This window comes from Dasypus novemcinctus, unplaced genomic scaffold (genome assembly GCF_030445035.2).
Source record: "Dasypus novemcinctus isolate mDasNov1 unplaced genomic scaffold, mDasNov1.1.hap2 scaffold_449, whole genome shotgun sequence".
Taxonomy (NCBI): Eukaryota; Metazoa; Chordata; class Mammalia; order Cingulata; family Dasypodidae; genus Dasypus; species Dasypus novemcinctus.
The window spans coordinates 32,819-48,999 of NW_026688413.1; the positions used below are offsets into that span (position 1 = coordinate 32,819).

The window sequence follows — 16,181 nt, forward strand, 5'->3', positions numbered from 1 at the left end:
GCCGTGGAGGGAAGGTTGGTCCTCAGAGCTCCAGTCACTGAATGAAGGGACAAGGAGGTAAGTATAAATGTATTTTGCTATTCTGGAAGAAAAAAAAGTCTCAATCCCTTTCCTCATGCCATTTCTGCCCCTAACAAACCAACAAAACATCTAAGGTCAAGGGTCTGAATTTCCTCGAAGAATCTGGAATCGAGAGCCCCTTTCTGCATGTCCTCTTTGATACAGAGATTTACAATGCGGTCCAGGTATTTCTTACCTGTTCCTGAAAAACCCGTTTCTCCTCCCCTGTGCTGGGCCACACCACATAGTCAGTTCTTCTGGAAAGGAAGAATTCTTTATTAACTCTGAGAGATTGCGAGTGTTTTCACAGATCTACCACCCCTCCTCCAGCATCCAGAACTCATTTCCCAAATTGTTTCCACTCCCTTTCAACATTAAAAAAAAAAAGTCCTTTCTTTATTACTCCTGATTCTTACAAAGGTCTGAAGACTACTTTCCAGCTCCTACCAAGAAACTCCTGTTGGTAATTGCAAAATTATTCGATTCTTAGAAATCCAAAAAGGTACTGGGTAGGAGGAAAAAGAGGCTAACCCTTTTACCTACCGTTTCCAATACAGCTGCTAAATAAGCTCAATCTAACAGCAATCAAAAAGTCAGTCCCGGACAAACAAGGAACTTGAGAATTGTTAGATGACAAGGGAGGTTTCTCTGAACATAAATGTAAGGGTTATTCCTAAACTCTTGATTCTTTTCCATTGATCTATATTCCTGTTCTTACGCAGGTACTAAACGGTCTTGATTTCTGATGTTTCGAATTCAGGCAGTGTAATTCCTACAATTCTGGTCTTTTTTTCCCTTATTTTGACTCTTCTGGGTTCTTTGCATTTCCATCTGAATTTTATGAACAGCTTGTCAATTCCTACCAAAAAAAAAAAAAAGAAAAGCCTGATGGGCTTTTGATAGAGTGTGGGTTAACTCTGTAGATAAGTTTGGGAAGAATTTAATTTATTTAGCTCTCCTTTAGTCTTTTAACAAAGTGAAGAGGAGAAAATAGGAAAAATATGAATGGGAACAGTGTTTCATATATAACCAGATATCTACCTTTTCTGGTACTCTTCATTTCTTTTTGTGGACTCCAGTTACTTTCTGGTGAAATTTCCTTTCAGCCTAAAGGATTTTCTTTATTATTTCTTGTAAGGAAGATCTGTTAGCAAGTCAGTCTTTACATATCCACGGATCTCTTCAATAGCCTTCATTTGTTTGAAGGACACTTTTGCTAGATACTACAGAACAATTGTTTTATTTCTTTCGGCACTGACTTATGGCCTTGGTTGTTCCAAATGTGAATTCTTCTGTTAATTATAGTTGTTCCATGTACTCAATAAATAATTTTTCTCTTACTGCATTTTTTTAACAAATCAATTTTATTGGTAAAGCATAAATCCATCCAAAGTATATAACCAATAGTATTTGGTATAATCCCATAGTTGTGCATTCATCACTTCAATATTATTAGAGCATTTTCATTATTCCAATAATAATTATAATAAACAAAAAACAGACAAAAAAAAAACCTCATCACCTCTCAATCTCTAGATGCTTCCCTTGCCATACATAGCTGCTATTGTTTCTGACTCCATAGTTTATTTGTATTTATATTTTGTAAAAATAGTCTTATATATTCAATATTACCTATATTTGTATTTTGCATGAGATTTCATTGTTAGATAGTCTCATGTTACATTTTTTTAGCTTTCCTTCTAGTAATATTCATGTCCTTAGACTTTCCCTTTTAACCACTCTTATACCTGTGTAATAACTCCACTGGTTACAAACACTGTGATGTGCTTTCACCATTTGTAATTCATTTCTGAAGATTTACAAACAATGTTTTTACCAATTCTACATAGATTAGCCTTCGACTTTCCATTCTCTACCCTCATTCTATTTTCTAAGGACCTATATTCTAATTATTAGCTCCATGAGTTTACACAATATATTTAATTCATAATATCACAATCATACAGTATTTGTCCATCTTTATAAATTGATTTATATTTATATTTTATATAAATGAAATCATACAATACATTACACAATATATTTAACTCATAGAAGTGCAATCATACAGGATTTGTCCTTTTGTGTCTGGCTTGCTTTACTCAACCTAATGTCCTCCAGGTTCATCCATGTCCTCATATGCTTCATGACTTAATTCCATCTTACAGCTGCATAATATTCCATCGTGTGTATACACCACAATTTGCTTGTCCATTCTCTGTTGATAAAAACCCCTGGGTTGTTTCCATCCTTTGGCAATCATTAATAACACCACTGTGAACATCAGTGTGTAGATGTCTGTTCGTGTCACTGCTCTCAGTTCTTTTGAGTACATACCTAGTAGTGATATTGCTGGGTCACTAGGCAAGTCTATATTCATCTTCCTTAGGAACTGCCAAACAGTGCTCAGCAGTGCCTGTACCATTCTACATTCCCACCACTAGTAAATAAGCATCCCTATCTCTCCACACTCTCTCCAAAATTTATAGTTTTCTGACCTTTTAATAGTGGCCATTCTAATAGGTGTGAAAAGACATAATTTTATAGTTTTGATTTGCCTTTCCCTAACCACTAGTGATGCTGAACATTTTTCCATGTGTTTTTTCACCATTTGATAATTCCTTCTTTGGACAATTGTCTATTCAGTACTTTTGCCCATTTTTTAATAAGCAATTTGTCTTTTTATTGTTAAGTTGCAGTATTTCTTTATATATCATGGATAGTAAACCCTTATCAGATATGTGATTTCCAAATATTTTCTCCCATTGACTCAACTGCCTTTTCACCCTTTTGACAAAGTCCTTAGAAATGAAAAAGTGTTTAATTTTGAGAAAGTCCTTTTTTTTCTTTTGGTACCACCACAAGATCTTGAGGTTTTCCTACATTTTCTTCTAGGAGTTTTATGGTTGTCATTTTTATATTTAGGTCCTTGATTCATTTTGAGTTAATTTTTGATATCAGGTATGAGATAGGAGTGCTCTTTCTTTCTTTTGGGTATGGCTATCTTGTTCTCCCAGCACTATTTGTTGACTAGACTGTTCTGGCCCAGCTGGGAGGACTTGACAGCCTGTCAAAAATCACTCAGTTGTAGATATGAGAGTCTATTTTGAATTCTCAGTTTGGTTCCATTGATCAGTCTGTCTGTCTTTATGCCAGTACCATGTTGTTTTCACCACTGTAGCTAGGAAATATTCTTTAAAAGTCAAGAAGTAAGAGTCCCCCAACTTCATTCTTTTTAAAGACATTTTTAGCTATTTGGGACCCCTTACCCTTCCAAATAAATTTGACAATTGGCTTTTCCATTTCTGAAAAAAAGAAAAAGAAAAAAGAGACTGTTGGGATTTTTATTGGGATTGCATTAAACCTGTAAGGAAGTTTGGGTAGAATTGACATCTTAACTATATTTAGTCTTCCAGTCCATGAAAATGATTGTCTTTCCATTTATTTAAGTCTTCTTCGGTTTCTTTCAGCAATATTTTGCAGTTTTCTGAATACAAGTCATTTATGTCCATGGTTAAGTTTATTCCTAAATAGTTGATTCTTTCATTTGCTATTACAAATGGAATTTTTTTCCTGATTTCCTCCTCAGATTGCTCATCAGTAGTGTAGAGAGAGTTGTGAGAACTGGTCAGGAAGGAGGAAGGTGGCAAGATGGTGTTGGAAAGCACTATGGTTTGGCCCAATAGGATGCGTCAACATGGCATGTCACTCCAAGACTGCAGCCACCCTGAGAACAGCGTGGGCCTCGTCACAATGGCCAATGACTGTGAAGTGCTGACCACACTCACCCTGACACCAGCTGCATCCTGTCCAAGCTCCATACTGTCCAACCCAAGGGCAAGATCACCTTTGGCACTGGCATCTGCGTGGCCCATCTGGCTCTGAAGCACCAACAAGGCAAAAATCGTAAGATGCCCATCATTGCCTTTGTGGGAAGCCCTGTGGAGGACAATGAGAAGGATCTGGTGAACCTGGTCAAATGCCTCAAGAAGGAGAAAGTAAATGTTGACATTACCAGTTTTGGGGAAGAGGAGGTGGACGCAGAGAAGCTGGCAGCCTTTGCAAACACACTGAATGGCAAAGATGGACCTGGCTCGGGTATGGTGACAGTGCCTCCTGGGCCTAGCTTGGCAGGTGCCCTCATCAGTTCTCTGATTCTGGCCGGGGAAGGTGGTGCCATGCTGGGGCTGGGTGCCAGTGACTTCGAATTCAGAGTGGATCCCAGTGCTGATCCCGAGCTTGCTCTGGCCCTTCATGTTTCCATGGAAGAGCAGTGGCAGTGGCAGGAGGAGGAGGCACCGCTGCTAAGGCTGGGATGGCTACAACTGGGACTGAAGGTGCGGATGATGCCCTGCTGAAGATGACCGTCAGCCAGCAGGAGGGTGGCTGCACCAGGCTCCATGACCCATGCAGTAGGACTGAAGAAGAGCCAATTGCTTATGCCATGCAGATGTCCCTGCAGCGAGCAGAGTTTGGCCAGGCAGAATCAGCGGATATTGATGCCAGCCCCACTGTGGACACATCTGAGCCTGCCAAGGAGGAGTAGGCTTATGATGTGATGCAGGATCCTGAGTTCTCAGAGTACCCTGGAGAACCTTCCAGGTGTGGATCACAACAATGAGGCCATTCAAAATGCCATGGGCTCCCTGGCCTCCCAGGCCACCGAGGATGGCAAAGAGGACAAGAAGAAAGAGAACAAGAAGTGAGACTGGAGGGAAAGGGCAGCTGAGCCTGCTCAGGGGGCTGCACAGGCTGGGGCGGGTACAGGGTTAGATATGCTATCTGTAACCATTACAACCTAAATAAAGCTTGGCAACTTAAAAAAAAAAAGTAGCATATAGAAATGCTATTGGATTTTGTGTATTGATATTGTATCCCACCACTTTGTTGAACTCATCTATTAGCTCTAGTAGGTTTGTTGTGGATTTTTCAGGATTTTCTACATATGGGATCATATCATCAGTGAATAATGACACTTTGATTCTTCCTTTCATATTTGAGGGCCTTTTATTTCTTTTTCTAGCCTAACTGCTCTAGCTAGAATGTCTAGAACAATATTGAATAACAGTGGTGACAGAGGAAATCCTTGTCTTGTTCCTGAACTCAGCAGGAAAGCTCTCAGTCTTTCCCCATTGAGTACAATGCTAGCTATAGGTTTTTCATAAAAGCACTTTACCATATTGAGAAAGCTTCCTTATATTCCTATCTTTTGGTGTGTTTTTATCAAGAAAGGATGCTGTATTTTGTTAAATGCCTTTTCTGCATCAATTGAGAGGATCACATGATTTTTCTTCAATTTACTAATGTGGCTTATTTTTTGTTTCTTTAAGATTTTTTTACTCCCCCGCATCCCCCCATTCCTCCCATTGTCTGCTCTCTCTGTCCATTCGCTGTGTGTTCCTCTGTATCTGCTTGTATTCTCATTAGGCAGTTCCAGGAACCAAATCTGGGACCTTCCAGAGTGGGAGAGAGGCGATTACTCTCTTGTGCCACCTCAGCTCCCCTGTTCTGCTACGTCTTATTTTCTCTCCTCTGTGTCTCTTGTTGTGTCATCTTGCTGCATCAGCTCTCCGCGTAGGCCAGTACTCCTGCGCGGGGCCACATTCCCACACAGGGTGGCACTCCTGTGTGGGGCCACATTCCTGAGTGGGCTGGGACTCTGTGTGGGCCAGCTCGCCCTCACCAGGAGGCCCTGGGGATCAAACCCTGGACCTCCTATATGGTAGAAGGGAGCCCAATTGGTTGAACCACATCTGTTTCCCAATGTGGCTTATTATAATGGATTTTCTTGTGTTGAACCATCCTTTCATACCTGTGATAAAACCCACTTGAGTGTGGTGCATAATTCTTTTAATATGCTTTTGGACTTGGTTTGCCAGTATTTTGTTGAGGATTTTTGCATCTATATTCATTAGAGACACTGATCTGTAATTTTCTTTTTCATAGGATCTTTATCTAGTTTTGGTATTAGGGTGATGTTGGCTTCATAGAATGAGTTTGGTAGCATTCTTTCCTGTTCAATATTTTGGAAGAGCTTGAGCAAGATCAGTATTAGTTCATCCTTGAATGATTGGTAGAATTCACCTGTGAAGCCATCTCATCTAGGCTTTTCATATTTGAGAGGTTTTTGATGACTGTTTCAATCTTTTTACTTGTGGTTTTATTGGTGAGGTCTTCTCTTTCTTCTAGGGTCAGGGTAGATTGTCTGTGTGTTTCTAGGAATTTGTCCATCTTGTCTACATTATCTAGTTTTTGGACATACAGTTGTTCATAGCATTATTTTTCACAGTATCTATTATTTTTGAAGGTCAGTGGTAATATCCCCCATCTCATTTCTCATTTTGTCTTCTATCTTTTATTCTTTGTCAGTCTAGCTAAGAGTTTGTCAATTTTGTTGATCTTCTCAAAGAACCAACTTTTGGTTATATTGATACTATTGTTTTATGTTCTCAATTTCATTTATTTCTGTTCTGATCTTTATAATTTCTTTCCTTCAGCTTGGTTTGGGATCAATTTGCTCTTTTTCTAATTCATCCAGACATGCAGTTAGAACTTCACTTTTAACTTTCTTCTTTTTTTAATGTAAGCTTTGAGCACTATAAATTTCCCTCTCAGCACTGTGGTGTCCCATCAGTCTTAAGATGTTGTGTTCTCATTTTCATTCATCTCAAGATATTTACTGAATTTTTTTACAGTTTATTCTTTGACCCACTGATTATTTAAGATCTCCATATATTTATGAATTTTCTCTTTTCCCATCCATTATTGATTTCCAGCTTCATTCCATGTGGTCAGAGAAAATGTTTTGCATTTCAACCATTTAAAATTTATTGAGACCTGTCTTATGAACCAATATGTAGTCTATCCATGAGTGCTGGGAAAGAATGTGTATCCTGCTATTTGAAAATGTAATGCTCTATAAATGTCTGTTAGGTCTTATTCATCTATCGTCTATTTGAGGTCTCTTTATCTTTCTCTATTCAGATATTCTGTCCACTTTGAAAGTGGTGTATTGAAGTCTCCAACTATTATTGGAAAGACATCTATTTCTCCCTTCAGCTTTGCCAGAGTGTGCCTCATGTATCTTGGGGCACCCAGGTTAGGTACATAAATATTTTTTGTAGTTATTTCTTCTTAGTTAATTGCCCCTTTTATTAGTATACAATGACCTTCTTCATCCCTTATAACAGTTTTGGATTTAAAATCTATTTTGACCAATATTGGTATTATTGCTACTCCATATCTTTTTTAGTTACTATTTGTTTGGAATATCTTTTTCCAACCTTTCACTTTGAACCTGGTTGTGTCCTTACGTATGAGGTGTGTCTCCTATAGATGGATATAGATGGCTGTGACTGTCTGAGATGATTTTTGTGGATCTGAAAGAGAAAGAGTATGTTTGCAAACTAATCTATTCCTCTGGGTGTGATGCCCTTTGATTGTATTAAATTCAGTGAGGGACCTATGATTAAGTTTACTTGGTAAAATAAATTTAGGACTCTCGATTCAACCACATGAGTAAGGTATGACTCTGGTTGAGTCCCTGCCCCATTGGTGGGCTGATATAAATGGACATTCACTCAATAAGACACACAGGAAGAGAAAGAGCACTGTCATTTTTTATCCTTAGGCCCTGGGCAAGAGAAGCCATTCACCTGATAGCTTACAGCTGACCTTGGGATGAGAGCCAAGACTGACACAGGAAGCCCTGAAAGACAAGCCCTGTTCCAGCCTACTGCTGATATTGGGAAGAAGCTGGGCCCATGGAACTTCAAAGGAAGAGGAAGCCCGGGGGGAAGGCTGAAAATGCAGCAGAGACCAGCAACCATCTCCCTTCCACACATGGCAGCTAACTTTGGTGAAAAAGCAAATGTCAGTTGGATTCTTTAGGGCATTTTAACTGTAAGCTTTTACCCAAAATAAATACCCTTTAAAAAAGACAACAGGGAAGTGGATTTGGCTCAACTGATAGAGCATCTTCCTACCACATGGGAGGTCCAGGGTTCAAACCCAGGGCCTCCTAACCTGTGTGGTGAGCTGGCCCATGCGCAGTGCTAATGCACGCAAGGAGTGCAGTACCATGCCGGGGTGTCCCCACGTAGGGGAGCCCCACGCGCAAGGAGTGTGCCCTGGAAGGAGAGCCACCCCTTGCAAGAAGAGAGCAGCCTGCCCAGGAGTGCCCAGGAGCTGACACAGCAAGATGACACAAGGAAAAGAGACACAGATTCCCGGTCCTGCTGACAAGAATGCAAGCAGACACAGAAGAACACACAGGGAATGGACACAGAGAGCAGACAGTGGGGGGAGAGGGGAGAAAGGGGAGAGAAATAAATAAATAAATAGATAAAAAGACAACAGATTTCTGGTACTTTGTATCAGCACCCCTGTGATGATTAGGCTATTGTGTCAACTTGGCCAGGTAACTGTGCCCAGTTATTTGATCAAGCAAGCACTGGGGTAACTATAATACAAGGACATTTATGAACTTTAGTCACCATTGACTTTACTGCAGTGGTAAATCAAGATAGTTGGTTATAATTACATCAATCAGAGAGATTGCCATCAGCAATGAGTGATGCTTAATCCAATCAGTTGAATGCCTTAAAAGGGGAAGTGATTCCAGCATTGAGAGAGAATTTCCCAGCTCATCTTTGCATAGCCAACATTTCCCAGAACTCATCAAGAACCTTCATTGGACTTTTTCATGGCAGCCCCTGGTTGCAGCCTGCCTGCAGAACATGGACTTGTGCATCCCCACACTCGGGTGAGAGACTCTTATAGAATCTCATACTATTGACAGATAGCTCTTGTTGATTCTCTTTCCCCAGAGAAGCCTGACTAATACAGCTTGGCACCAGGAGTGATTCTTGAGGAGTCACTCAGTAGCCTTGAGCCCAATTAGAGTAGAGAGACAATTGGAAAACTCCCAGAACCACCCCACTCTCGGTACCAAGCTTAATTACTCAGGGTTCTCGAGGGAAACAGAATCAACAAAAGACATCTGTCAATAGTATGCAATTTTATCAGAGTCTCTCATGTGACTGTGGGGATGCACAAGTCCAGGTTCCTCAGGCAGGCTGCAACAAGGGGCTGCAATGGAAGTCCAGTGAAGGTTCTTGATGAGTTCTGAGAGACAGTGGCTGTCCAAAGACAAGCTGTGAAATTCTCACTCAGTGCTGGAATCACTTTCCCTTTTAAGGCATTCAACTGATTGGATAAAGCATGACTTATTGCTGATGGCAATCTCCCTGATTGACGTAATTATAACCAGCTATCTATGATTTACAACTGCAATAAAGTCAGTGGTAACTGAAGTCCATAAATGTCCTTGTATTACAGTTACCCCAGTGCTTGCTAATCAAACAACTGGGCACAATTGCCTGGCTGAGTTGACACATTAGCCTTTCCATCACAGTTACTCGTTTCCATTTGGTAGGCAAGGAGAGATAATTTGAGACTAAGTAAATATTTCATTGCTCATCAAACTTTCCCTTTATTCATTTATTTATATAAGCATGGGCTTACATTCTTTTCATTGATTCAATTGGATAGAATCCTTCCCTCTTGTTATATATTTTGATGTTCAAATTGTTCCCAGTTTGGCCCCGGGTAAAAATGTTCAAGCTGGTTTCTAGATCATGTGATATATCTCTTCATTCTTTGAGCTCTGTCATTCTTTATGGCATAACAGGATGTTCCAGCCTCATCTCATATTTTTTCAGGTCTGGCCTTAGAATCAGTCATTTCTCAAGGATTCCTGTTCCTTTTAGTGGAGAATGGTACTTAGCATCCAAGAACTGGGCTCTATGTGTGCTTGTTGCTACTGAGGAATTATTGCTACCAGGTCCTCTCAATGGTCAGAGGTAGAAAAAAATACGTAGGTGTATAATATAAGTGCATACATATGCATGTATACCTGTACATCTTTATATTGATATATGCATACATAGTGGTAAAATGAAGTATGTACCCCAGCATAGACATGTTCTTAATCATAATCTGCATTTCAGTGGGTATGAGCACATAATAAATAGGAACTCTTGAAGATGTTCTTTCTAGTTAAGGTGCGACCCAACTGAATGAGGATGGGTCTGAATCCATATGACTGGAAGACTCACAAAGAAAAGAAACCAGAAACCAGCAGTTGGGGAAGGCCACACAGGAGGAAGCAGAATTCAGCAGAAACTGAAGAGCCAAGGAAAGGAAAGGACATCTCCGTGTGACGGGAGACACATATCTAAGCCAAAAACCCCAAAGAGTGCTGGGAGCCAGCACCAGCAATCTACAAACTCTGGGAGAAAGTGAGCCTTGCCAATATCTTGATTTTAGACTTCTTTTTGTTAAAACCATGATCCAATAAATTCTCATTGTTTAAGCCAATCCACTATGTGGTATTCGTCATAGCAGCATGGCATACTAAGATGTAGAGATGTCTCTATATAATCACAAGCACACAACAATGTGGTCAAGTCCATTCAACACCACAGGGTTTGTTTTCATTTTCTTTCTTTTCATAGTTGTTACTCTCTTCTCCAGTACTGGGAAACCTGGCCTCCAGTATCCTTAATACATTTCCTTATTTGATCAGTCTCCCAGGATGTAACCAATTTCCCATTGCTGCTACCACCCCTCACCTCTGCAGAGTTCCCCACCCCACCAAGTCTCCATCATTCCCCTGGGAGTGTTCCTTTCTACAAGACTGCACTCCTTATCTGGCTTGGGCTCTGACACTCTGCCAGGTAAATCTCCTATAGGAATGCATTCCTTCCCACTAATGGACTCAGATGCCCCCCACTGGACTGCCCTCTCACTCCTTTATCGGACATTTCATGCCAGACTATCCCCCCCACGCACACACACCAAACACATGCATGTCTCTCTCCCCCTGCACAGGCTTCAACAGCCACAGTTACATTTAGGTCTATGATCCATCTCAAATTGATGGTTGTGTTTAGTGTGAGGTAGGAGTCCTGTTTTCTTTTCTTAAAATCTGTCTCCCAAATTGCCCCAGCATTATTTAAATAAAGTCTATTTTTTAGAACCATCCTGAAATACCACTGTCATAAAATTAAGTGTTCATATATTCTGTTCCCTTTGTCAGTGGGTCTATCTTTCAGCCAAGACCATTCTGTCTTGATTAATGTAGCAGTTTGATATTATTGATGAATTCCAAAAAGAAATATTGGATTATATTTGTAAACTGGCCTTTTCCTCTGGGCATACTAGAGTGTATTGGATTCAGAGGTTTTCCTTTTACATGATTAAATAATGACTTAGGCTTTGATTGGGCCACATCAGTAGGATGTTGAATCCCTGACACTTGGTGGGTGGGGACTCACAGAGAAACTGCACGGCAGAAGTAACCACACAGAGGAGGTCCTGAGGAAAGAGAGAAGGTCCCAGAAGAGAAACAAGCCATTTGCCTAATAGTTTACAGCTGGCCTTGTGGCGATAACAGAGCAGCAAGCCCAGAGAGAGGCAAGCCCAAGAAGAGAGGAGGAACCCAGGAAGCCTGAACCCTTACAGACGTTGGCAACCATCTTGCTCCAACAGGGGCAATAAACTTTGGTGTGGCAGGCAATTTGTGCTTTATGACCTGGTAACTGTAAGCTTCTACCCCAGATAAAAACCCTTTATAAAAATCATCCAGTTTATGCTATTTTGTATCAGCACCCCTTTGGCTGACTAATACAATTAACTATAATACTTTTATAATAATCTTTGATCTCCAATAGAGCAAGTTCTTCTACATCGCTCATGAAGAGTGTCCTGTCCTACACAATGGTCTGTTGCAATATGGCTTGGAATTACATTAAATCTAAAGTCCAATTTGAAGGTATTTTACAACTTTTCAGTAAGAGTCTTCCATCTCTAAATGTGACAACCTCACAATTTAATGAGGTGTTCTCTAATTTCTCCTAATAAAATTTTATAATTTTCTCCATAGGTCTGTCATATCTTTCATTAGATTTATGACTGGATAGTTGATCTTTTGATGCTATCATCAGTGGTATCTTTTATAATTTTCATTTTCTGAATTGTAAACAATAACACAATTGCTTTTATGTATTAATTTTATATAATGCTGTTGCAGCAAAGCCAGGAGATCTGAACTGTAGAAACTCACAACCAGCACTCCAAAAAGGTGGATCAACAGTTTTATTATGTGCAGGCCCAGAGGCGAGTCATTCTCCAAAATCTGAGCCCCATTTTTCAGTTTTCACAGGTTTATATAGGGTTTCAGGTGGGATCAGCATAACTTTTGATCTTTGGCTAACGTGTTGCTAGGTGAAATTTTGCAAGTGGGGGGTTCCAGAAGCAGAATGCAGCTGCAAGGTTGCAAGCTGATTTACAGAAGCAGGGGGTGTCTCTCTTTTGATATCTTCCTACTAGGCCATGTTTTCACAGGCTGATTTACAGAAACAGGAGCAGGAGTTATTTATTTGATATTCTCCTGTAAGGCCATGCCCTCACAGGCCGATCCACAGAAGCAGGGGCAGGAGTGACTTGTTGAATATTTTTGCAAGGTTATGCTTTTTATTCCTCAGAAATCCCCCCTCTGATCCCCTATATAATTTTTATAGGGCGTCACTCATGCTAAGTGGAAAAACAATTTAACATAGTAGAGCATTCTATAAGACACAAGTACACTATTAAGATTAGTGTTCTTTTAACTGTACTCCAGTTTTTGGGAGCTGTAGCTCCCAGTCCAGTTCCCAATGGCAAGGCAAGTAGTCCGAAGAGGAGTAGGAACCAAAGGAAATAGGAGCCCATCTGGTCAGGTGATGGTGATTCTTGGTGGCTCTGGGCAATTTGGATTTTTAAGGGACAGTCAGGTACAGTGTGAGTTGTCCAGTTGTTTTGTTTCTTGTTGGAGTGTGCCCTTTTAACTCTAGTATGATGAATCCAAGGGCCAAAACTTGAAACTGAGAGCAGTGAGGGTTACAAGGATAACAGTATGCGGGCTTGTCCAGGTAGGTTGGAGGGGCTCTTTTTCAGTTTTTGGGCCGTACACTATTAAATAATTACTACCATGATTAACAACATTGTACTTTTGTTTAATACTATGCTGAAACATTGGTAGATTTCCAGGAAACTTATGTACTTTTTAAGTATTCATATTAGCGTTTTACTTACACAACTTTAATTAACAGAGGGTTAAATAATCTTTTTAATTTTATAACACTTTTAAACACATTGCATTCAGCTTATAACATATTAAAGGTGTTAGAGGTTTGCAATAATTAACAGGCTGTAGCTCAGTTTCCCTGGTATGTACTAACCCTATCCCCCATAAGCCTGCATGTCCAAGGGCCTGGCCACAGGTTAAATAAAGAAGCCACATACAGATGGGAGTACAGGGAAATGGAAACCTTCCCTATCTACATATCAGAGGGAGATAAACTTCCTACAGAACAAAGAAGCATCTGCTCCCCCAGCATTCCAAGAAACCATAACTCCCTGACCCACTATCTTCTAGTCACTGTCAGGGAAAGTTTTCACCTCTAGGGCTTCCTATTGGTCCCTGCACTTCACTTGGACCCTCAACCCCCTCCCACCAACTATCATTCCCCTGCCTAGGAAAGTTCTGTATAAATCCAAATCCCTCTTCCAGGGGTGGGCTGAAGTCTCTCTTCAGACCCCCACCATGCTGGTGGGGGGGCTGAAATCTGTTCTTCAGACCCCCTCCATTGGAGAACTTCTCAATAAATCTTTGTTTGTCTATAGTCAATCAGTCTCTGTGTCCCAGTAAGCACCATATTTTTTCCAAAAAAAGGAAAAGAGCAAATCCTTTGCAATAGTTTGAAATAAAAAGATATTCTTCAGGATCTGATTTTGAGAAAGTAGGTTTGAACATTATGTTCCTTAAAAAGAGATGAGGCTTGTATGTCTGTTTGTTTTTCAGAAAACGAAGGAAATGGAAAGGTTAAAGTACAAGAAGCTATTTTGATGAAACAGACCTTCTTTGTGTACTGATTATTCAGGAGAAAAACTTTATAAACTTTTACTAAAACAGACTAATAACTGCAGAAACTTTGTCACACTAACAGAGAAAGAACAAATCTTAACTTTGCATCAGTAGACTATTTGATACTAAAGCTGTTTAAAATTTTATAGATAGACCCATCAAATCTTACTTAATTTTAACCATAAAAAATTCCTTTTTCACAAGCCTTCTGTACTTTATGTATTCACTCAGATTTTGTTCCACATTTTACTCTTTCTTAATAACCAATCATTTTATTTTAGGACAAAATTATTTTCTGTTTCTGTAATAATAAAAACATTCTAGGGAAGCAGACTTGGCCCAATGGATAGGGCATCTGTCTACCATATGGGAGGTCCGTGGTTCAAACCCCGGGCCTCCTTGACCCGTGTGGAGCTGGCCCATGCACAGTGCTGATGCGTGAAAGGAGTGCCGAGTCACACAGGGGTGTCCCCACGTAGGGGAGCCCCACATGCAAGGAGTGCACCCCGTAAGGAGAGCTGCCCAGCACGAAAGAAAGTGCAGCCTGCCCAGGAATGGCACCACACACACGGAGAGCTGACACAGCAAGATGATGCAACAAAAAGAAACACAGATTCCTGGTGCCACTGATAAGGATAGACGTGGTCAGAGAAGAACATACAGCGAATGGACACAGAGAGCAGACAACTGAAGGAGGGGGGAAGGGAGAGAAATAAAAAAAAATAAATCTTAAAAACAAAACCAAAAAACATTCTGTATACTCTGCATACATAAGTTACCAAAATGATTTTGGAAGCTTTCCAAGCAAACCTCTTACAACATACAATTATCATTAACACTAAGAAAACGTGACAAAATAATTATTCAGTTTGGTTATATGCAATTATAACTTAAAAATTTCTTTTAAATACCTAGTGGCATACAATACTAGAAAGAGTCTTTTAGAAACAAGTTGGCAGGGAAGGCTGGCTGGCAACAAATTTTCCCGTTATAAAATTACGTTTTGTTATTATTAAGGTGTTTTTTTGTTTTGTCTTGTTTTTTATTTACCCAAATTAGGTTTCCTAATGGGATGGGATCCTGAGACAGGACAGTTTTGTGTATTGGGCTAGGGTTGTTCCCAACTGCTGGAGGGTGCAATCCTGACTAGTCTCTCCTAGGAGTCTGACATTTTCCTTGAAGGTTTGAATAATTGGGGGTGGGTGTTTAAACAGAACTTCAAAAGGTGAAAAGCTTGAGGGTCGGGGTCCAGTTTGACTTTAAGGAGGGCTAACAGGAGTCGATTTACTCACGGGAGTACAGACCTTGGCTAGGGTGGTTTTAAGGGTTTGATTTACGCATTTACTTTCCCTGAGCTTCGGGGCCTATGTGCTGTGTGGAGTTTTTACTTAATTCCTAACGTTCTGCTAGCTCTTGGAACGCTGACACGAAAGCTGGACCATTGTTGCTGCTTATGGGTAAAGGCATTCTGTGCTGGAAAACTATTTCTCAGAGCAAAGCTTTAGTTACTTTTCTTGTTTTTCAGTGTGGGTGGGAAAGGCCTTGGACCCAGCCCGAGGAGGTACACGTTATTATTAATAAGCATCATACCTTTGACCTGGTTTCACTTCTGCAAAGTCCCTTGTTAAGTTTTAAAAGGGGCAGTTTCCGTGTGTTGGATGCGGCTGGAGTCTGGGGGTCCTGGGAGGGACTGCTCTCAGCACAAGTTTGGCACCGGCTGCCCACAGTGGTGCAGAGCAAGGCCCTCCGGGCGATGTAGCAATATGTTCTGAGCAGGGCCTTTAAAGCAGTTTTTTTTTAAGTGGGTGAGCTGGTGGCATTGTTGAACCAGGGTGCAGGCGGCCCCCTCTGGGATGAAGACCTGGCCATCAGGGAGCAGCTAGCCCCCCTCTGGGGTCTGGGGTCCCTCCCCTTCCTTGCCCACTCCTGCTTCCCCGGGGTAAAGTTCAGCCTTTAATGCATTGTTTTAAAAGGGACAGGGGAGGCACCGGGGGCGGCGCTGCAGCTCGAGGGCCCTCTGGTTGCCCATCCAGCCGCCCCATTGGGCAGTGCGTTTCCCCAGCACCTGCATCCGTTTACCTCTGATGCTCCCCACAGCGTGTGACGGCCACCCTGCCTGGCCTCCAGTCCACCTTCGGCAGGTGAAGGATTT

The 16,181-nt window shown here is 40.9% G+C and overlaps 1 pseudogene; it reads left to right on the plus strand.

Moving 5' to 3' along the window:
- The first annotated feature begins 41 nt into the window (after positions 1–41).
- Positions 42–4,871, plus strand: LOC101421459 (26S proteasome non-ATPase regulatory subunit 4 pseudogene; annotated as a pseudogene).
- Positions 4,872–16,181: the final 11,310 nt, after the last annotated feature.